Genomic DNA, 23937 nt, shown 5'->3' with positions numbered 1-23937 from the left:
AATATTTGTTTAAAAACCCAGCTATTTTTGGTCCAATTTAATATTTATTTATGTTCTATAACATATTTCCCATGGATTTTCCTCCTTGGAAGTTATACTGATAATTTTATTCTCACTTTTCCTAAAATGTAGAGGTATTTTTAAAGTCTCTTCGAATGTACTAGTAAATCTGAGCTAGAGCACAAAGGTTCTTAGATTAGTTTAGATGTAATAGCTTTCTTTATATCTTCTGCTATTCTCTACTCCAAAGACAGTCAACATTTTCTTATCACTTTTGTGTTTAATTTTGCAGTAGGTATTCTGGATTTTTAGATGGTGTTAAAATTGGTTTATTACTTTAAGATCTCTACGAGGAGGAGACACATATCAAAGTTACCAAAAAATTATGAACTTCTGTTTCATTAGGCATGTCAAAAATTATTTCAGCATCCACCTTGCTCTATAATTAAGTGTCTGGGTGTTTTTAGAGAATACTGTTAATTCTCTCATTCTCTCTGTCCCCCCATATACTCTCTAAAAGTTAAGGTTTTTTTAAAATACACTCTTAAAATAATTTCTTCCATTATCAGTTGATACAGGAAGTTCCAGCTCATTGTGTTTAATGCTTGGGTGAATTTTGAGATTATAGACATCTTAAGAATGTGGCAACTACAAGACAGGTAGAACAGCTTTTTGCTGGCCAGCCTTCATCCCTGGAAGAGGACCAGAATTCATTATTAGTTGATTTTTTTTTCTTGTTGTATTCATGTTGGTAAGTTTTCTCACACACAGTTTATTTATATATGTATATATATTTTTGAGACATGGAATTGACTTTAACAGATAAAGAATCACAATACTAGAGCAAAATTTTGAGGATAGATTTTTCCCATTTCATAGTTGATTACAGAAATGCTACCACTTATAATATCATAGAAATACTAACAATGTGAGTTTTTGGATACATTTATTCTTATAATTTTCTCTTTTCTCTAATGTATTTTAGCAGTGGAAAATATGTACCTCTGAATAAATTAAATATCTGCCTTTAATCTTTTAGAAGTTTTCTGTCTGTGTGGTTTAATTGTTATAATAACAATTATGTGATCATAGCTTTAGAGCCTTAATGGTTATTAGATGTCATCTAATCTACCTCGACCCCCCCCTTTTTTTTTACAAATGAGGAAAATGGGTTTCAGAGAGACAAAGTGACTTTTTCAAAATCATAGTTAAAAGCAGGCAAAGCAAAAATTTGAACCCAGGTCCTCTTACCATAGATGGATCACATAGTCTCCCAGTTTCCCCTGTAAAGTAAATAGTGAAGTAAATTACCTCCATTTTACAGGTGAGGAATTGAGGCTGGGGAATGTTAGGTGACTTATCTGTGACCTCACAGCTAGTAAGTTTGGGAGCTTGGAAGGCCAGAATAAATCTGAACGAGACAATTTAGTAGAAATATAATTTTACATAACACTTTAGGGACATGAAATTAATTGCATTGCATACGATTTAATCTGTACTGTACATTTTATTGAATAAACAGTGTGTGTTTAGCATAGATTAAATTTAAAAAAGGATGGTTGGAAAAAGCAGAGTTGAAAATACCAACAAATAGGAAGGAATGAAAACGATGATTATGACATCTCCTATGCTGACAGGGTAGAGAGGAGAGGAGCACCATTTTTAAAAAAGCCTTTTGATATCTGTCAATTTCATCAGTAGTCATATTTCAATGTAAAATGGTTTCTGCAGTGACTTTTTAAATGTTAATAATCTTTAATAGGACAGAGTAAATATACTAGGGGTTCTTGGTGTGAACCTATTCACAGTTAGAGGTCTTGAAAACACGAATGGTACTGAGAAGTCTGAGCACCATTTTGCAGTGATGTGTAGTTTGTCATCTGAATGAGGCTTTCGTCACTCTTGTGGGATTTTTTCATACATTATTCACTCCTTTATCATAAACCACGTTTCTGTAGAGACCTTTCACACAGATGCACTTTCTAGTAACACCTGACATGCATTTTAAAAGGTAGCTCGTGATTGATATTGATTGCCATTAAACTAGATGATAAGTGAGTACAGTGTAAGATTTGAACCTTGGTCTTCTGCCCAACTAACATACAGTGATTTGAGAGGACATAAATATTTAAAATACCTTCATAGAGGCACAATTTGTTGGCCGTTATTATCCTAATTTCTAGCACTCAAATGCTACTTAGCATTGATATTACAACTGTATTAGCATTGATATTCAACTATATCCTGCTTCACAATTTTTGCAGTATTATTCTCAGTAAGCCTTCCAGAGAGATAATCGGTATTTTTTTCCAAATATGGCACTGTCTTAAGATAAGTCCACCCTGTTGTACTGGAGGATGTGAGCTCCTAAGTGCTCATGTATTATGCTTGTCACACTAAGAGAGATTGCTGACACATGTATGCTGTGTATGGACAGAGCTGACAGCTGTATGCAGATCATAGCCTTACCGCTTAAGTCAAGGTTAATGGCTCCGGGCCAGGGCTGGGAAACCTGTGGCCCACTAGATCCTCAGATATGGCCCTTTGACTGAATCCAGACTTCACAGAGCCTTCTGATGTGGAAAAGAAGTGGGAGAAGAGTTCTCTCTTTATCCCAGGCAAAAAAAGTGCATTGCTAGTGTTTGCCAAGCAATTTAATACTTTCTAAAGAATTGAATTCTTTATTAGGTCACAAGGCTTGACTGAGGGCTGCTTAAAGAATTTTATATATGTAGCCACCTTTGGGTTTGCTCAGAGTCCTACACATTGACTTGTAGGTGTGTTCAGATGATGATACTGTAAATTGTAGGCTACCTGCAAGAATAGGAGGAGATCATTATTAGCTAGGCATCCCTGTATAAGGGAAAATAGAACAGAGGCAAGTTTTCAGATATGCCAGATGACGGTTTTCTTTGTTACTTTTGTTTTCTCTTCCTCCTTCCCCCTAAGAAACTATGAATTTAGGCAACCACCTTCTCTACAATTTATAGCCTTAGAAAGATGCTTCCGATATTGAGAGAGATTAAGTGACAGCCAGTAAATATCAGAGGTGGCGTTTGAAGCCAGGGTTTGCTAACTCCTTTGTCAGTTCTGTGTGGACTCCCACACTGCCCTTCCCCGTGATTCTTTTTACTTGGCTTTCTCAACCACCAAGTTATTGTCCCAGATATAAACTGTTTATTCAGCATCCTTCAAAAATGTAATCTTGTATGATGTTATATACCCTGCAGAATGCAGTGTCTGCATTTGACACGACCTTTTCCTTTTCCAAGTCAAATGTTCATGATGAACACAGCCAATCAAATGTCTTGCTCATTTCCCTGAGCTGGTATTTAGACTGGGGATTTAAAACCAACCCATGGTCCCGCCATTTCCAGGGGGGCAAGTAGGCTGATGCTCTGTGGTCCTACTGGCTGCTGGATCTATGTAGCTGCACTGTAGGAGGGGTGGATACATGCACCTTCAGCAGCTGCTTTTAAAATGCTTCCTGCTAGTGATGTTTTGTTTCTGGAGCCCTTGACCTTGGGAATGATTTTCGAAGCTTCTGTTTCTCCTATAACTCAGCTTTCGCAGCTGTTTCAAAACTTTCCACTGGTGGTGGTCCAGAATCAGGGGTGGGGCACCAATGACATTTTATTTATTTTTAAAAGATTTTCCAATCCTACATCTAGGTTCTGGGCATATACACATGCACACCAAACAAAACAAAAGAAGCAGCGTTTCACCTTGTGGGCAAGTCACTCAGCCTCTCTGAAAATGTGTACTCATTTGGGAAATGGGGATAATAATAGAATATGTGCCCTTCCTACCCCTCGGGATTTTTTTAAAAGATCAAATGAAATAATGTTACTTTTTTTTTTAATCTCAAAAGCTCTATAAAAATACGAATTCTTTTTCCACTAACTTAATATATAGCCCTTAGCTGAGTCCATTTGATATGTCAGCACCTCAGTTTTCTTTTATATATATATATAAAAAGAGAGCCCTGTGATTTGCGCTGGAGGATCTCTAGTGCTCCTCTGACTTCTTTGGTTTTGATTCCTGTGCTTTTTCTCTTTCTTTTGTTTTTTTTTCCCCAACTGTCTTGCTTCATTTGGCCATTTCAAATAATAAGCCATAGCTATTTAGTTTTTTTCTTATTGTTGTTCTGCATATATGCTTACCCATGCACGTGCATGTATGGTGGTCTTATGCCTTTTTTTTTTCTTTGCCAGGGAGGGAAATAAGAGGGAGCCAGGGTCCAGGACATCCACATAGATCTAGTATAAGGTAGAATTTTAAATTTCGTATTATGCAGGATTTTAATGTTCACAGAAATGGCTGCCTTTCACCTTTTCTCTTTCACCTATCCACTGCCTATTTTTTTTCCTTTCCTCTACAGAAAGAGCAAAGAAGAGAGGAAAAAAAAAGCTGTCATGTGATTCCAAATCCTAAGTACTCTGGGATAATGGATGACAATTAACGACTTTTATAAAAGATGAGAAAGGCTATTTCGCTTGATGTAACCTACCCCCCAGGCAATTGTACCTGGCTTGTGAGACATATATATCACATATACATCTAAATTCAGATTTAGTAAAATAGGAAACGTAATGTTAAGCATTTGTATCTTTTTAACCTTGTCTGTGTTTCTGCACCCATATCTTTGCCAAGATGATACCTCTTCCACAGAAAATTCCAGGGCCCTGCCTGCCAAGAAAGAGTTTCAGTGGTCAGGAATAACTGAATTTTTGAATTAGGTGAGATTTATTCAGGCGTGATAGGAGGAAAATAAAAAATGGATTAAGTTTCTGGCACTTTGATCTTCCAGTTTTGCAAAATGAGTTTGTTTAATTTTTGTGTTCTTATATCCTCCTTTCAGTGGTTTCTGCAAGTATTTCATTAGGAGCAAAATGAAAATTTCAGTAAATTTAAGTAAATGCTTCTTTAGTCATTTCACTGTACATATTGCTTGAAAACTAATAGCATCAATTACTGAACTTTGAAATTGCTTTTTTTATGATGTGCCTGAAATTATTGTTGGTAGATATGTGTGTGTGTGTGTGTGTGTGTGTGTGTGTGTGTGTGTGTGTGTGTGTGTGTATGTATAGATAGATAGATAGATAGATAGATAGATAGATAGTATCAGTGACCTGGATCTCTAACATAGCAGACGTTGTTGGCTCCATGATTATTCCTTACCATCTTTAATTCAAATCTTAATTGTTTTCCCTTTGAATAGGAACTAACTGAAAAGCTTGCTTATTTAGGGAGGCAGGTTCTTCTACCAGCCAGCATCTTCCCACACTGTGTGTACACCAGGTCTTCTGAATCTCTCCTCCTCCTGGATATCTCACCTAAAGATGTACACAAAACATGATAGCTGGCCCCACAGCTGTCTTCTCAGTTCATCACCTTCAGTTTTCTCTCTGTTCTGGCTTAAATCGTCTTGGATCTTATACGCACTGGCCCTGCTGATTCAGCATCTACCTAATCAGGAGAAAATAAGGCTTACTGATATCCGGGAGAGCAGATCTCAAAATCAACTGGATCTTTCCCACTACATACAGTTGAATTTAAGAGGTGAGTCTTAAAAGGAGTCACCTAAATGCAGTGATGTTCAATAAGGGCAAAAAAATAGACATCTTGAGATAAGTTACACTACACTAAACAGCTAAGTAAAAAGTGAGAAATTCAGTTAATTTTTTGTTTTGTGTATATGATACCATATATCTGGACAGTGGGAACAGTCAGAGTGCTGTCTTTTTTTTTTTCTCCTTCCATCCCAATGCTTGGTGTTGTATATTCACACTCTTGAATTTTTAACAACATGTTATTGGTTTTGTTTTTGGTAGGTGGAAGGATAACTTACAAAAATTATTTGATTAGTGTAAATTAATCCTTTATTTCAGAAAAGAGAGTAAAAAATAGAAAAAAAAATTTTGACCTGAAAAATGACTGAGAATAGATGAGAATCTGTGCAAATTATATGAAAATATATTTATGGCATTGCTACTTATTATATCTATTTGTGGTCCTAGGAAGAATCCTCATGTATACCCTGATATAGGATGGAGAAATTCCCTAAAAATATAAAACATGAAAGGAAGTTAATAAAATGTCCTCACTCTTGGGCTATAATTAGCAACAACTATTCATTCAAAGTAAGAACTAGAATTTAATCTCTCTCATTCTTTTCAGCCGGATATTATTTTAATAGCCAGAAAACAGGCAACTTGTTTAGCATAATTAGAATCAGAATTAGAATAATTAGATTTATAATAATTAGAATATGAGCTCTATGAGAGGTAATGACTTTTTCTTTGGTGTTCCCATCCCCATTGCTTAGCACAGTGCCTAGAACTTACTAAAATTCTTATTGAAGAGCAGAGATGATAAAGCCAGAAAGAATACAGTGTCATTTTCTAATTTACCTCTCTCCAGGGATACTCCGAAGTTAGCTTTCCTTCTCAGTCATTTATATGGAAGGTCAGATATCCCACTTCTTAGGAAGGTTTTATTTCCTTGAATCTTTTATTTTGATTCAGAACCTTAGATACTGCAGTTCTTTGTATGCCAAATTTCAGGCTTATGTTGGTGGTAAAGCAATTTTATTTGAAATTTATTAAGCTCAACAACATTAAAAGAAAGCTGAAAACATCCTCCATGTTCTTTGCCGTGACATCTTTATTCTTCTCATTCCCGAGTTATGTATGACATTGTTCCAATTGAAAAGAACAAACGACCCATTTATTAAGTGTGCAGTCAATACTTTTCAAACTAATAATGGATAAGGGCTTACAATAAAGTGACAGCAGTAAAAGGTTGCTGAAGTTATGTGTGCTTTTCCTGTGTAGTCCCAGGAGCCCAAAGTATTTATTACCTGAGAACAAAGAACCTTAGAGTTAAAGGTAAGTGACTGTATGTGAAATGGCCAATCATAAGCCTAATAAAGCAAGAAATAGTAGAAATACTGTCTACAATCTGCCCCTGGCTAGCCATACTCTAAAGTCAGTTTTCTTCCTCCTTAGGCTCTATATTCCTCTGGTCTTTTTTCAAAATGAAGACATGGCTAGATCATCTATGTTTCCCTTGTACCCATTAGCCACCAGGATTTTTCCTTACCATGCAATGGGATAAAAGTTTACAATTTAAATCTGATTTAAATTGTCAACATATTATTTAAAGCACTTGCTGCCAATAAGTCTTTGTGCTTTTTTAACCTTTAACCTTGAGGAAATGTTAAATTATTATATTTTTATACCGGGATTAGAACTTCAACTTCCAGTCTTTCCTTTGGCATACTCTTTTCTCATAGCCGTAGTATGCTGGCATTTCCATATCTATAAAAATGTTGAACAGAGGGTCAGAAGTTTTCCTTGCTTTAATATGTGTGTATATATAGATATGTGTGTATATGTATGTATGTATATGTATATAAAAATTTATTTATATTTATATTTAAAGCAAAGCTAATATTGCATATATTTCATAAGACCATAGATTTAGAGCTGAAAGACAGCTTTGAGGTCATCTAGTCCAGTCCCCTCATTTCGACCGTAAGGAAATTGAACCCTGAAGAGACCTTACAAATGGGAAGTGGAAGCAGCACAGTACAGTGGGTAGAGCAGCAGCTCATTCAGCAGTAAAAGACCACGAGTTCAATTGTGCTCCTGATGCTTAGTATTTGTGTGACCTTGGGCAAATCATTGAAACTCACTGGCTTTCCTAGGAGGTTGGAATAAAAGACTTCCAAACATCTTTCCAGCTCTTGACCCACAATCCTAGATGGAAGAATCAGGACCTGAACCCAGGTGGCTCTTTTGAAGGAGCAGCTAGGTGGCTCCGTGGATAGAGTACAGGGCCTGGAGTCAGGAAGAGCTGAATTCAGACACTTACTAGCTGTGTGGCTTTGGGCAAGTCACTTAACCCCTCTTTGCCTTAATTCCTCATCTGTAAAAATATGGACACACTGGAGAAGGAAATGGCCATGCCAAAAAATCCTCATGAACAATGTCCTGAGGGTCTTGTAGAGTTAGATGTTAACTGAACAGCAGCAGTAATTCTTTGGAAGATACCAAGTTATTTATGTTGCATTTTAAGGTTTGTAGTATGCTATACATATATTATTTCCTTTGATCTTTACTATAATGTTGTGAGGTAGGTGCTATTTATTATTATCATCACCATTTTAAAGATGATGAAATAGAGACTGAGATGGCCACATAGTAAATGTCTGAGACAGGATTTGAACTCGGGTCTTCCTGACCACTCTTTCCTTTTCCTAACCCTCTGCCCAGATGTTTAGGAACATAAAATTTGTTTGTAAAAATCAGTCCATCTTTTACTGAATCAGCCTGGGGATGATCAATCTCCTTTCAAAATTTTGTACCAGGGTGTTTTGAAAGGCACTTTATTAGCAGAAGTCATTAGTAAGTAGCATAATTAGTAATGTTAACTCTCCAATCACTCTCGTAAGTAAGTAAACAGAATTGAATAATTAAAACTTTTGCTTCCAGGAATTTGGCTTTTTGGCTTTTCCTCCATTCTGTAGGCTCACTACCCTTTCACTGTTTGTTAGACAGGTGCTCCAACACTGGGGGAGGAGGAGGGCAGTAAGATGAATTTCCTCCAGACAATGAGAGGTGAAGCCTATTTAAAGGATATTGATTTTTATCATTTAGCAATTTAGAGTGCCATGACTCATGAATTCCTGATGATTTGACCTTAACAACATTTGTGTTTTCCTTCATTACTATTTATGGCTGATTGCATTCCAGTTCATGACATTTAACACATAGCTCTTCAATCAATATCAATTGTGTGTGACATAAAAATAGGTGCTTTTCTATACCATGATATATAAAACCAATCCTACTCAGAAATTGGATAAGTGGAATTCAAATTTATACAAGTCCTCATAAGACTTGCTTATAAAGGCTAGTTGTATCCAGTGAATAATGAGAATCTTTAAAACAGTAGAGTCCTGGTCAGCTCCATTGATCTTTGCTCATTTAGAGCCAGGATAGCATGTTAAGTTGAATACAGTGATGATGATGATGATGATGATGATGATGATGATGATGATGATGATGATGATGATGATGATGATGATGATGGGTAGCATTTATATTGTGCTTAGCATGTGCAGGGCACTGTTCTGAATGCTTTACAAATTAATGTCTTCTTTGATCCTCACAACAACAATAGGTGCTGTTATTATCATCCCCATTTTACATATGACAAAATTGAGGCAAACAGAGATTAAGTGACTTGCCAAGAGTCACACAGCTAGCAAGTGCCTGGCTGTATTTGAACTCAGGTCTTCCTCACTCCAAGAGCCAAGTTCTTTATTCACTGTTGCCAATAACAAATTAGAAAATGTGCTGATCCGGTTATTTCCTCCTTTCTTTGCACCTGCTGTCATAGGGTAGAAACACCCTGATCTGCCAGTGAATCCTGTAAGTGTGATGGTTTTAAGGCTCCCAGCTTTCAGATAGCCCTCTTATTGGCTTGTTACAGCCATGAAATGTTAGTGACTCATTACTTTAGGACTTGAAGGCATTTTGATTTCAAATTTTCTATTAAAATCTAATTGTCCCTGGGAAGGGTAGAATCCTAAGGTATTAGCAAGGTAGAGGTGACAGCAAGATGAGAGCAAAGCCTTTCCTGTAATGGAACACAGGAGTAGCATGATAGAGGAAATTCAGCAGTACCAGGAGTCAGGGAGAGGTATTTGTAGAATTGGAGCTCAGATTCCTTTCTGGCTTTCATTCAAGGCCTCAATCCATGACAAAAATCTACTTCCATTTGGAACTGAATTTTTCTGATTAGAAAGAAGGCAGCAGATTTCAGACTGCTACCTGGTGCATAAATTTCTCCTGTCTTGAAAGAAAATAAAATAACTGGAAAAACTGTAAATCACAGTCTATATTATTTATATCACAATGGATAATTTTATTTGCTTGTAAATAAATGTAATTATTACATTTGTAAATTGGAACATAGTTGAACTTCAGCAGGGGATAATAAGACATATATGTAAATTACTCTGTATTTTGAATGTAATATTCCACTTAGATGTAGATAGGTGGTGCAGTTGATAGAATGTTGGGCCTGGTATCAGGAAGATCTGAATTCAAATCTAGCCTTTCTAGCTTACCAGCTGACTGACCATAGCCAAGTTAGTTAACCTGTTGCCTCAGTTCCTACATCTGTGAAATAGCAAGAACCTTTTGTGGTTGCTGTAAGGATCAAATGAGATAATATTTGTAAAACACTTTCCACAGTGCCTGGCACACAGTAGGAGCCATGTAAAAATGCTTGTTCTCTCCTTTCCAACTTGATTTCATTAAGATGTTTTTCATAGTAATTGTATTTTTTCATGGGTCATCAGGGCCAAGAGATTCATCACTAATGGCTTTGCTTGATCAGCTAGGTTGGTCTGCAGAGATCATTTGTCAAAGGTGAAGTGGGTAGAAGCACCGGGCTTGGTATCAGGAAGACTTGAATTCAAATGCAGGCTCATACAATTACTAACTGGGTGAGCCACTTAACCTCTTTTTGCCTCAGTTTTCCTCATCTTATAATTCCTCATCAATAATTATAATTCCTCATCAATATTACCTCCGATGTCCTAGGGTTTTTGTGAGTATCAAATGATATATTGGTGAAGTGTTTAGCACAGTGTCTCCCATGTAGTAGGTATTTAATAAATGTTTATTTCCTTTCTTTCTTCTTTCAAAGCACCCATAACAACTAACTTACTGATTTCCTTGTATTTATCTTATTTATTTTCTACTTAAGCTACATATTTTTTTCTGTCTACACGCATACGCACTTACATATATACACATCTCCCTTGACAGATTTCCATTTTTGTCTTTAGATTCCAGCACCTAGGATAGTGACTGGCCCATCCTAAATATCTCCTAAGTGTTTGTCGATTGAGATCAATCATATTTTAGCACAGAATATAAATTACAAATATGCATACAACCTTTGTAGATGCTATCAGGATAGCAGTGAGTTTGGGTCTTTAGAAAAAGAGCTGGTGAAACACAGTGAATTGCAGATGCTCCCAATATCTTGGTGGGTTTGGGAGGCTTGTGACCCCTCTTTACTTGTTTATCATCTATGAACTTCACTGAGGCCACACCATCAAATCACCGTGGAGGTCCAGCCAGGGTGCTGGGATCCACCTTCCCTCCATTCACTTGATGCTCAGCAGATGCTACTTAAGGAGAACAGAGAGCTACCTGCCGTTTTCCCTTATCACACTCTTCTTACTTACTAAATGGTTGTTGAATTAAATGGTAGGAACCTGCTTCTCTTCTTTCCTGTGTCTGACAAGTAAACCACAGACTTTTTTTTTCCTCCTTGAAAGAGGCACTTTTGATCAATTCCTGAGCATGTAAAGGTAAAGAAAGTCCTAGGAGGAGATCCAGTGAACTAAATAAATAGTCTATCTTAAGACATGCCCTAAAATTTCAGTTTGTTAAAAAGGAAACATCCTAACATGAGATTTCCATAAATTTGCTGCTTTACAAATAGATTTAAATTTGAAGAGTAGAATTTTATCCCAGAATATCCCAGAAGAGTAGAATCTTATTTTATTTATTTTTTCTTAGAAAGAAGGACAATTCTGGGCAGTCTATTTTCCTTGGATAATTTTTGCAAAGTTATGCTGAAGAATTCTGTTTTCTCATCTAGAGAGTGCCTTAGGCTAGTGTTTTGCACATTATAGACACTTTGTTTTCTGACCTGTTGAATTAAATTGAAAAAAAATGTAGTATAGCAGTAAAAGCCTAGATTTGGAGTCAAAAGACCTTGGGTACTATTTAGATCATGCTACTTCCTATCTCTGTGAACTGGGGGAAATAATTTAATCTCTCTGGCCCTCCTTCCTGTAGAATGAATGAAATGATTAGGCACCATCTCAGCTCTATATTTTTGGATCCTGGGATCATAGCCCCTGACTGACAAGTATCTAGGGATGTAAGGTTTGTATTGTGTTTTATGTAGGCTATCACATTCGATCTCCAGAATGACTGTGTTAGATAGCAAGTGAAAGTGTTAGCTTCTTCATTTCACAGATGAGGAAATGGACACTCAGTTTTTATCCTCATATGGTCATATGACTGGATGTATTGGAGGCTCTCTGTCCGTTCAGTGAACTCCGAACTGTCAACAGTAACCTTTTTATTCACCTTGGGTTCATAATAGTTCATTAACAAGTTTCATTATATAGTTGTTGAATTGACTTAGTTTTATTTATATTATCAACTTCATTCTTCAGGTGGAAAAATTGAAACTCATAAAGGTTAGGTAATTTTTCCATTTTTGTGAGCAAGTTATTGGTCTAGTTAGTAATATAAAGTAGGCATTTTGAATCTGTTTCTATTAAAAACTTATTACCTATAATTTTTAAACAATAAAAAGTCTCAGATTGCCTTACTTGCATACCTGACTCATTTTCTTTCCAGACATTTATGACTTTATGATTCTGTAATTTTATAGTTATACTCTAGCAGCTATATTAAAATGTTCAAGTTAGGGAAAAAATAACTTAATTACTAATAGTTTAATTCTTGTAAATAAAATTCTTAATTCTGACCAGTTTTATACCGTGGATAATGTTGAAATGAGCTATATATAGAGCATATGTATATGAATATATGTTTATGAATATACATAAAATTTATGACTACATAAGAATAGACATAGAACACAAAGCTTTATACTATCTAAAGCACACATAACATTAAAATTATTGCTTTCTTTCCCTCTGTATAAAATATTCCTTTGTGTTATTTAATCATTCAGGGCTTCATGTAGTCTACCAGGTGATTTAATTACCCTTCAGAAGTAAGGTCTTGCTCTAAAAGGAAATTGTGTCTAGTTTTTTGGGAAGGTTTTGTCTAGGTAATCATTACTCCAATTTGGTCTCCTTTAAAAGAATAAAGGAGGAGAAGTACAAATAAGTTGACAGTGTTCTGTAAGGAGGCAGAGGCAGAGTGTTTTTATGGTGGATAGAAAGCTAGCCTTCAAGTCCCAAGACGTTCTGTGTGAATGTGGGAAAATGATGGACAGTCTCTGTAACCAGGCAACTTTCTGGGTTGTCCAAGTTCTTAAGTAAGTTGTCAGGGTTGAGTTGCTTTGGTGGAAGGAATTTTCTCTTGTGGCTTTCCCTACACTAATAACGTCATAGAATTAGAGTTTGTTGAAGGCAGACTGGTTCATTTTTGCCTTTGCATCCCCAGCACCTGTGCCTGGCACCTAATGGGCATTAAGTGAAGTGAGCTGAATAGAATATGTAGGTAGAGGGATAAAGGACAGAGCAGGGGTATGGAACCTGTAGGCCTGGAGGCCACATAAGGCCCTCTGGGTGTGGCCCTTTGATTGAACTTCACACAGTTTGTATTCAGTCAGAGGGCCACACCTGAGGACCCAGAGGGCCATATGTGGCCTCGAGGCCCAGGTTCCCCACGGGGGGGGGGGGGGGGGAGTGAGTAGGGCCTGGGCTTAGGATTTCCTTGGTATGGGGAACTTTGTGGGGAGGAAACTTCCTCCACCAGGGCATCTGTAGCTTTAGAGTTACCTAGAGAGCTCTGAGAGTTTAAATGATTTGGCCATGGAATAAATGCTATTAATCAAAAAAAGCAAAAGGTTGTGAATAGTACCCTTTAATTCATAGTTAGGATTCTGAGTAGACTAGTTTAAAAAAATCCTGTGTAGGAGCAGCTAGGTGGCGCAGTGGATAGAGTGCAGGGCACTGGAGTCAGGAGGACCTGAGTTTAAATGTGACCTCAGATGCTTGATGCTTACTAGACCCTGGGCAAGTCACTTAACCTTGACTGCCCCCCCCCCCCCCCCCCGGCCATACTGTGGTAGGTTTGAATCAGTAATAGAGTGGAGAATTGGTGGCCAGCCACTATACCTCTTCAGATTGCCACATCATGAAACTTTCTTTGATTTTTTTCCTTTGGGTAGCATCCTTTTGAAATTGTAGGTTAACATATAGGGAACAGCTGATCGCCACCTTCCTGAGGTGTTTAAGGCCAAGTTATACATTGGCTGTTTTGTGTGCTTATGAAATGATACCCGACCTACCATAATCCCTGTTTAGCAATGAGTGTTGCACAAAAGAAAAATGAGCAAATTTATAAATTTGGGTTTCGATTACCCTCTTGTTGTTATCAAACATATCAGTTCCCTTAGTGTAAGTACTGCTTTATATCTCTGTTAAGTGTCAGCTTGTAAAGTGTTGGCTAAGCCTTGGCCCCTGTTAGGGAATGCTAAATGGGTGAAATTCAAGCACATGTTAAGTAACTCATAGCTATAAATAGACGTGCAAAAACAAATCATTTAAAACATTTTTTTTAACAATTATAAAGAAAATATGAATACATGCATTGGCTAATCATCATCTTTTTTCCTCTTATGGACATCAATTAGCATTTAGTCTTTTGTACTGGCATCATTTCTGAATATCATATTCCCTCTGACGTTTACACATGCTGTATTTGTTTTCATTTTTAAACATGTATGTCAGTGTAGGACAATTGAGCTGGAAGGGAGATCATAGAGGCTGTTGAGGCCCCCTCCCCCCTTTTTTTACAGGAAAGGAAATGGAAGTGCAGGGATGCTATGTGACTTGCACAGCAATATACTTAATATAAACAAAAGAAACCAAGTCTTTCCAAATAAGATCGTAGAAGCAGGAGCTGCAACTGAACTTTCTAGGCTAGAATACACATCAATTTATATATTAAAAAGATGATAAAATGACAGCGTGGATTTTTTCTCAGCAAATACAGGATCTGCTTAGTATTGAACTTCGGGGTAGTTTCTTTAACAAACCCAATTCAGCTCTTCGGAAAATAAACTCCAAATGCTCAGGCTTTTCTGGAGCTCTTTAATCCATTACTTTGAAAAAATTTACCAAGTTATAAAGAAAATAGTTTCTTAGGTTTTTTTGGACACTGATATTGTGTAGTAATTACATTTTATGAGCTTAATTAAATAACATTTAGGTAAAAAGGCCCCATAAAGGGGATTTGAGATCAAGTCCTTGAGCCAAAACAAAGGTAGGGCTTCCTCTCCTCTCCCCACCTCTTCTCTCTCCACCTGCTTGGAGAAAGCTGGATTTCTTCAGACAGCCCTCATAATTGCCCTTCTGTGCCTGATTTGGGCCTCAGGAAAGGCCCACAGCATCTGTAAAGCTGGCAGCAAAATGGTATTTCCAGGCAGGCACAGGGTTGCAGGGTAGCGAGCCAATCGCCAGCTTTGTCTGAGCAGCTGAGAAGTTTGCCCGCCCGTGTATGACCAGGGTGTTCAGTAACACAGACCTGAGCCCGGAGCGCACTGAGCAGAGCAGAGCAGAGCTCAGCAAGTGTTAGGGTCAATATTTATAGACCACTCCGTTCCGGAGCTGCCTCCAGGAGAGGGCCAGGGCTGGGGCTGGGGCACGCAGGCAGGCAGGCAAGGAGAAAAAGCCTTCGGTACAGGGGAGGCAGCTGGAGTTTGGATTTTCACTGCTGAAAAAAAAAAGTCTTTTTGACTATGAGGTTCAAGCTTTCCCTGCTGAATCATAACAGTTTGGCACTGAGCTATGACAAGGGAGGGAAAAAAGGCTAAAAGAGCAAGGCTGCCTTGAGTCAGAAGGTAAGTCATTAGTGGAGTCTTCGCTTTGCCCGGCTCTACTCGCTGCTGCATGCCCTGCATCGACGAGGACCGGCTAGTGCTCTGGCTGGCCGGCTGCCTGCTGGAGAAGCGCTCTGCAGGCTGCCCTGTTGTGGGTGCACCGGCCTTTGCAGCCGCATGCGAGGTGTGTGGGAGGGAGGGGGGAAGCACATCTTAACCCCCAGATTGCATGCCCTTTCCTACCAGGAAGACTACCCATCTCTCTTTGGGGTTGGGGGAAGGGGTAGAAGTAATTGAAACATCAGAATAACCAATTAGCAAATCAAGCTGGCATCACCGCATACCTGTCAATAAGGATGTGGATTTACAGATTTAAAATGTAGTTTCAATAAGAATAGAATGGGATACAAGGGGAAAGTTCTCAAGAAGTTTTGAGTATGTGTAGTAGACATTCTGAAATTAAGCTAGGAGCGTCCTCCAAGAGTGCCAGGGTCGATAATTGGGTAGCAGCAGGCAAGTGATGAGATTTCAGAGTCATCTTTTTAATCCTTAGATGAAAGAAGTTCCAGATGCCTCAGTGCATTTCTCTGTGCATGCTCATGTGTGCTGTGGACATGGTTGTCTACAAAATATGAGAAAAGAATCCCCTTCCCCCATTATAGCTTCCTCCCCATTCCATACTTGACTTTTAAATGTCGCTATGGTACACTTAATTTCTTTGATGTTTTTCTCAGTTCCGAGGTATCATTAAAAATACTGAAGAGTTCAGGGAGGAAATTCATCTAAATGTGTTTTCTTACTTCAACAGATCCTAAAATCTGTGTATCTGTGTTTATGACATTTAGTTTTGAAGATAAATATATTGCTTCACTAAAAGGAAAGGATCATATACATTAATGAGGGTAATGGATCCATTGTTTAATGAATTGTTTCCTGACCTTGCTGAAGCTTTTTTAAAAAATTAAGGCAATTTATACTTGGATTTGTTTTCGTTTTTGTGTTATGGATAGTGACTGATGATGACTTCGGGAGGTGAGGTTAAATATAGTGTTCCTTTATTTAAGCTAATTACGAAGAAAAAATGTTAAAGTTCCCTTAAAATTTAAACCAAGACAGTCCAGTGAGATGCTCCAAAAGAAGGGAAGAATACTTTGGCTACTGTTAATCGGTGCTAATGTGTATGTATGATATATAGTGCGCATTCAAAAACTAGCCATTTTGCAAATGGGCTGGACCTGGTAATATTTAATAATAGCATTTGTATAGGGGTTTGCAGAAGACTTTACAAATGTTTTCTTATTTTATCCTCAGAGCAACCCTGAGAATGGGAGCTATTATTATCCCCATTTAACAGATGAAAAAACTGAGGCAGACAGAGGTTAAGTGACTTGCCTAGAGTCACACAGCTGAGTATTGGAGACTTAATCTTCCTGACTCCAGGTCCAGTGCTGTCCACTGTGCCCCCTAGTGTTATCAGATGCAGACATCAGACAGAGGTATGAGCCCTTCCATAGGGAGAAAAAATCATTTTATAAAATAGTAAAGGCAATTTTAATAACTTTTTTGGTCTAAAAAGCTTAATAAAGGTAACTTTAAAAAAACCAATTAAAGATTTTAATATGTTATTTAAAAATGAGGTATATATCATCTCATTAAAATATTCAAGTTTTTTCCTTTAATTCAACAAAAATGCTGTCCTTGGAAAAATAATTTCATTTTAAAATTTTGGAATCAAGGTTTTTTTGGGGGGAGGGGCAGGGGTCAAGGCCAAATGGTGCCCATCAATGTGCCAGTTTCTGATTTAGGCCAAGATGATTTGGTTGTGCACCTTTGAGAAGACTACAGGAAAACATGAACGAAGGATGTATAGAGGAAGATAGGGATGAGTTGTGGTCTGCATTGTGGAGAGGAGTCCCACGTTCATGAGATAATGGATCCATCGGCATGCATACACATTCACACACATATATACATGTACACGCACATATGTATGTACATATTTCTAAAAAGCTGAAAATGCAGTCATTGCTAACTTACGTCAGGCATTTCTCCCCTAGAGCAACTTGACTATCTAGTTTCCAGGACAAATCTTTTAGCGTACCCCAACCTATAAAGTCTTCCCAGACTAAGGTTGCAATTCCATTTTTATATTGTATTTTTAATTTTTATTTTATTTGTTGGATCAGGCAGGGCTCCCTTTCCCCCTCACTCAACCTTCTTCCTTCTTCCTTCTGATGTCCTGTGATCATTTGGGAAGTACATAAGGGGCATTTATACTCACTGTAATATGGAGAAGTCTTACATGCAAAATGGAGCTCTGACCAATAGAGTGCGGGCAATTTTAACACTGACAGTGTGGTGATAGTGGTTTGATATGCCTGGCACATGCTCCTTCCTGTCTCTTGCTCAGGTTGCCTTGTTACTTCAGCTAGAACTTGTTGTTAGTATTTTTTGTTGTTCATAGTATCTATTTTAGAATTCCAGTATTTTAAGACTTTGTTTACTCAAGTCCCTCAAGAGTTGTGTTGTTTGTCATTGTTGTTTTTTTCCTTAGCCTAAAGAGCTACCATGCTTCAAAAGTGTTGTGAGTTTGCAGTTTATCCTATGAAATGGGAAATTAATGAAAGCTTGAAGCAGGCAAGTGTTGGTGCTTTAGCAAGATTAATCCATTGGCAGTGCAAAGGAATAGTTTGGAGGGAGGAAAGGCTGGAGGTAGAGAGGCCTTTCATCTTTGAATCTCTGATCCAACGATCATATTACCCCCCGAAAGGTCTCTTACGAGATGTCAGTTTATGAAGCCTGAACTATGGTGCTGGCAGTAGAAAGGGAAAGGTAGAGACAGCTGCATGATATGTCAAATAAGGGGATTTGGTATGGTTGCGAATTCAGATTTTGAGCTTGAGTAACTGGCGTATAGTGGTACTGTTTTCTGGAAATAAAAAAAATAGTCAGAACTCGATGATTTGGAAGGAAAGATGATGAATCCAATTTTAGACATTTTGGGTTCAAGGTGAAAGTGGGATATCCAGATAGAAATTCCAGAAAAAGGAAGGAATTTATTCATTTTTGGTGTTGTGGTATGGAACTGTAATTTCATCCATTAGGAAGCACTGATCAGAATCTCTCAGTGTCTTAGGAGGAAATCTTTATGACTTGATATGACTAAAAACATTAATCATCTGGTACTTAATGTTCTGGTGATGAACCTTTCCATAGATGACAGACACTTAAGTTTTTGCCAAGTCTGTACTTGATGCCTTCCAGCCTGGTAAAAGCTGGCAGCTCTTGTGCTCCAGTAACATCTTCTAGAACCCAGCATGATTCCGTGTGATGATGAAGAGTTTCAATAAGACTTTAGTACAAGTTCAGTGGCCGTAAAATATATCAATAGTTTTTCATAATGATTAAAAAAGTCATCATAGAACATCATTTTTATAAGCAAGTTCTTATGTATTTCTCCAGTCTTTTTATAGGTTCTTACTGCTTTTCCTTCTCTCCTCATTTGGATCTCTTGTCCCGTAATTCTTAAGGCTAATGGATCAAAACCCTTCTTGTACAGATGGATGAAAGGCTTCTTAAGCCAACATGCAAGTAAACATTTCAAAGAGAGTCCATTGTGATATTGTACATGTGTTCTATTATGAGAATCAAGGCAGATTTGCAAGGTAGTCAGGTTTGCTTCAGCATCTTCATTTACCCTTTCCTGTGCTCCAGATGTCTTTCAGTGTCTATTCAGATATCCAACACTCACATGCTTTTTCAAATCTTCTTGAACAAAAAGAACAGATGTAAGCCATGGCTGTTTTAACATGCATTCATCAGTGTATGTGATTATGCAGTAAAAGGCTTATTGCATTGTTGAAGGAAATTCAAGCATTAGATCAGATATATGATGGAGATTTTTGGACAGAAGCCCTTCCACGAACTCCTGAAATAGTCATCTAAGGTGTTCATGTCCCACCTCTTGAAAGGGACCTTTCGAGGTCCCCGTTCTCCAACGCTAGAGCATTCTTTTTGAGTTTGTCTTCCATTTATACTATCTACATATCTGTCCATCCATCCATCCATCCATCCATCCATCCATCCATCCATCCATCCATCCATCCATCCATCCATCCATCTATCCTTCCATCCATCCATTCATCCATTCATCTATCCATCTATCCATCTATCCATTCTGTGTTTGCCTCGGTATCCCCACTGCTTAGCACAGTGCTGGTCACAGTGCTTAATAAATGCTTGTAGACTGATATCTGAATAATTGACCAAATTTTTCAGTTTCCCTCAAAATATCTTCTATGAAACAAACACAGTAGTTATATTTGAGAGATGTTTAAAAGTATGGTCAATTGGGGGCATAAAAGTAATATAATCTGACGGATTCAACAGGTGTTTATTAAATTCCTTTTATGAGTCAGGAAGTCTCCTAGGTGCTGAGGATAAAAAAGACAAATTTAAATCAGTTCCTGTCCTGAAGAAGCTTCTAGTCTTTTGAGGGAAATAGTATTTACAAAGTCACATTCAGCAGGAAGGGCGTCCAGAACGTAGGGTATTAGGCTAGGCTTCCTGTAACAGGTGGCATTTCACTTAAGATTTGGGGCAAAAGATTGTGTGAGGTGCAAGTGAGGAGGAAGTGCATTGGAGACATGGAATACAGGCACCTGTGTGGAGACAGATTGCTGGGAGATGGGGTGCCATTAATGAGGCAGGGCAGGGGAACCAGTAGGAGTGTGGGCATAGTATGTATAAAAAAAACAATAGGTAATAAACAAGGCTAGAATTACAATATGAAGAGCTCTAAAAGCCAAAGAGAGGAATTTCAATTTTTTTTTACTAGTGTTTTGCACAGAGTTAAACTGGTGATTAAGTAATATCTCTTTGGAAGCCATATGCAAGATGGATTGGAAAAGGGGAGCCTGGAAACAGGGATACTAATTTGAAGGTGATTGAAGTAGGCCAGGAAAAGGTATTAAGTGCTTGAACAAGAATGGTGGTTGTAATAATGAATAGCAGAGGATGATTTGTAGGTATATTGTGGAGATAGAATCAAGAAGACTTGGGAACTTAAGTGGATGTGAGAAGTGAGGGAGAAGAAAGAGTCAAGGATGACTCCAAGGTTTTAAGTGTGGGTGACTCAAAAGATGGAGATCATCTTTTGGAAATAGGCAAGTTAGGTAAAGGGGAGGCTTTGGAGGATGGGAAGATAATACTTCTATTTTGGACATGTTAAGTTTGAGTTTATAGGACATTTAATTGGAAATGGTAGGCAATTGGTAATACAGGACTGGTATTCAGGAGAGAGACTATGGCTCAGTGGATGAATTTAAGGAGTTATCAGCAAGGAGATGATCATTGACCTCACAGGAACTGGCGAGATAACAGAGAATATCAAATGAGAAGAGGTAAATGCAATCACACAAAGAGTGAGAGGAAAGTGTCTAGTAGGAGGGGTGGCTAGTTAGCAGGATCAGATAATGCAGAGAAGATGCGAAGTAGCATTAGGACTGGGGAAAGGCTCTTAAATTTGGCACTCAAGGGATAGTTGGATTGATATCGGAAAACGCTTGCAATGAGATGTAGTATGATGAACAATTGGTTTGAAGTCAAGAAGACCAGAACTTCAGTTTCAGCTCTGTCACTTAGAACCTTTGTAACCTTGGACAAGTCACTTTAGTACTTTGAACATCAGTATCCTCATCTGAAAAATGACAGAGTTGAGCTAGATGATTAATAAGGTCCCTTCCAGCTATATGATAGGACATGTAGTGCCAGACATGAAAGGAACAGCTGGAGTCTTCTGTAACCAAAAACACTTATGGATTTGAAATGAGGTGACCGATATGATACTTACCACTCTTCTTCCCCAACATAAATTGAATCTTTATATCATGCTACTGTAGGTGGCTCTCTCAAAGTCGGTCATACTTTCATGATATTTTTAGCATTGTACAGGACTCAGAGGTTGTCTACCCCAACCCCCTGTTTTTATTTATTTTGTAATTTGGTGCCTTGTCTATTTTGCCAAAGAATTCTTGAGTGAATTAACTTTGGAGTGGCACAAAATGAAAACAGAATATACATTTTCTTATAGGTTACAATGTATACCAGGTTTTATTTGCTGTTCTCCATATTCATATGACATTCTGTCTCTTGTTCCTGCTCTTGCATGTGGTACAGTGGTGTCCAATATGCTCTAACTCTATCCATTTCTCTCTCATATAATCCTTAGATTTCTTCAAAACTCAGCTCAAACAGTGTCTTTTATGTGAGGCCTTTTCTTAATCCTCTCATTTGCAAGTGCCACCAATCAACCCCCCCCCCCCCAAATACAACAATAAGTTACTTGGTATGTACTTTAGTATATATCTTGAGTTTGCTTATATGCTTACATATGTGATCTCTTTCATTTTTGTTTTTACATCTTCATCACCTACTTAGTACATAGCTTGGCACAGAATAGGCCTTTAATAATTAGTTCTTTAGTGTTTTCTGTAGTCTGCTTATTATTTCTGGTCAAGACCGATGTTTCATGATCTTATTCTTCTAAGCAATAGAGAATTTCTGTAATAGTTGGGATGAATCTTTAATAACCTACTAACTTCTTTTTTGTGTTACCTAGTTCTGGAGTTGAAGGAGGGGTAAGGGAGAAAACAAGCATTTATTAAGTACCTCCTAATAGCCAGGGAGGCCACATATGGCCTTCTAGGTCCTCAGGTGTGGCCCTTTGACTGAATCCAAACTTCACAGAACAAATCCCTTTAATAAAAGGATTTGTTCTGTTGTTTTGTTTTTTGGGGATTAAGTAACTTGCCCAGGGTCCCACGGCTAGTAAGTGTCAAGTGTCTGAAGCTGGATTTGAACTCAGGTCCTCCTGACTCCAAGGCTGGAGATCTATACACCACACCACCTAGCTGCCCCCCAAAGGGTTTATTCTGTAAAACTTAGACTCAGTCAAAAGGCCAAGTGCCCAAGGACCTAGAAGGCCACATGTGGTCTCAAGGCCACAGGTTCCCTATTCCTGTTAGCACCTACTGTGTGCCAAGCACTTTACAGATATTTTCTCACTTCATCCTCACTACAAGTCTGGTAGCTATCCCTATTTTGTCTATTTTAAACTGAGGCAGATAGCAGTTAAGTGAGTTACCTAGGGTCATCAATCTAGGACGTGTCCGAGGCTAGATTTGAACTCAGGTCTTCCTAACTTCAGGCCCAGTTCTCTATCTACTAAGCCACTTAGCTGCCTTTGGGGGCAACAGGTTACTAGAGTATGACCGTATAAGCACACCATCTGTCTTCCAGTATTTGATGGGTAAAGCTTGGTCCTGTGAGAGGATCCTGAGTCTTTGTTCCCTTAGTTTACATGCATTTGCCTTGGTTCAGTTTATCATACTGATATTTTTATCAGTTGTTTTAGGCCTTTGGGGAGAACAAATGTATTTGAACCCAGAAGCGAGCGTGTGTGTGTGTGTGTGTGTGTGTGTGTGTGTGTGTGTGTGTGTGTGTATGTGTGTGTTTATTTCTGCTGTTTCTGCCATCTTCAATTAGAATTGGTAACAAGAATTTCCTCAGTTTCCCTGATTAATCCAGACTACGTCAGTTTGCCTGTAGTCTGTGTTCAGCATGTTTTTTTTTCTAAAGTTATTTCTATAACTATAAAGTAAGTCTGTGTCTTCATTGACCTAATTAGAATTAAATTATAATGTCCTGGTTTATTTTTATTTCATTCTTTTGGAACACTCAGATATGAAGTATGTCTTTTAATTAGCCCGAACATTATCCAAGTGCTCTGACTTGGAAATTTTCATATCCGTATCTGTACTGATTAACAGGCTAATCTTTTGTCCAAGCTAGCTATTAATATTGTTCTTCTGTTTTTCAATTTTTTTTTTTGTTTCCTGCTTTTTTATTAAAATTATAGCTTCAAATACAGAATGTTCAGCTGCAGCATGGTACAACAAATTAATATTTTACCAGATGAGCCAAGTGTTTCTGCAGGTAGAATCCTTCCCTTTTCCTTGTTCCATCTCTGTAGCTTTTTAAACTTCATCAATAAAATAATATATCTTTATTTGCAGTAGTAGTGTTGCCTACTAACCTTGAGATATATTCCTGTGTTTATTGTCAGGGCTCTGTAGCCCAATTGAGCTTGACAATTATAGAGAAAGAAAGCACGGTGACCCAGGACATGAAGTTCCACTGAACTAATTCAAGGCTCTTTGAATATGGATTTTTTCTTTTGAAATGAGCCAACCTGTAACCTGGAAAGTCAGTTGAGTTAATCATTAATGGTTGAATTGGAATTCTTACATATTC

General features: G+C 37.9%; 1 protein-coding gene across 2 annotated transcripts in view; it reads left to right on the top strand.

Annotated features, from left to right (window-relative positions):
• Positions 1-23937, top strand: part of BMPR1B (bone morphogenetic protein receptor type 1B) — a 277054-nt gene that overhangs the window by 55673 nt on the left and 197444 nt on the right. Inside the window, exon 1 of one of the 2 annotated variants that reach the window (XM_021008398.1) lies at positions 15342-15645. The exons of the other annotated variant lie outside the window; for it this stretch is intronic. The gene's annotated coding sequence lies outside the window, so the exon portion shown is untranslated. Of the gene's footprint in view, positions 1-15341; positions 15646-23937 lie in introns of those variants that run through there. 2 annotated transcript variants of the gene reach the window in all.

Source organism: Phascolarctos cinereus, unplaced genomic scaffold (genome assembly GCF_003287225.1).
Source record: "Phascolarctos cinereus isolate Bilbo 61053 unplaced genomic scaffold, phaCin_HiC Scaffold_9;HRSCAF=440, whole genome shotgun sequence".
NCBI classification, from domain to species: domain Eukaryota; kingdom Metazoa; phylum Chordata; class Mammalia; order Diprotodontia; family Phascolarctidae; genus Phascolarctos; species Phascolarctos cinereus.
The sequence above is the reverse complement of the archived record's forward strand: the minus strand, read 5'-3'. Positions and strand labels throughout refer to the sequence as shown.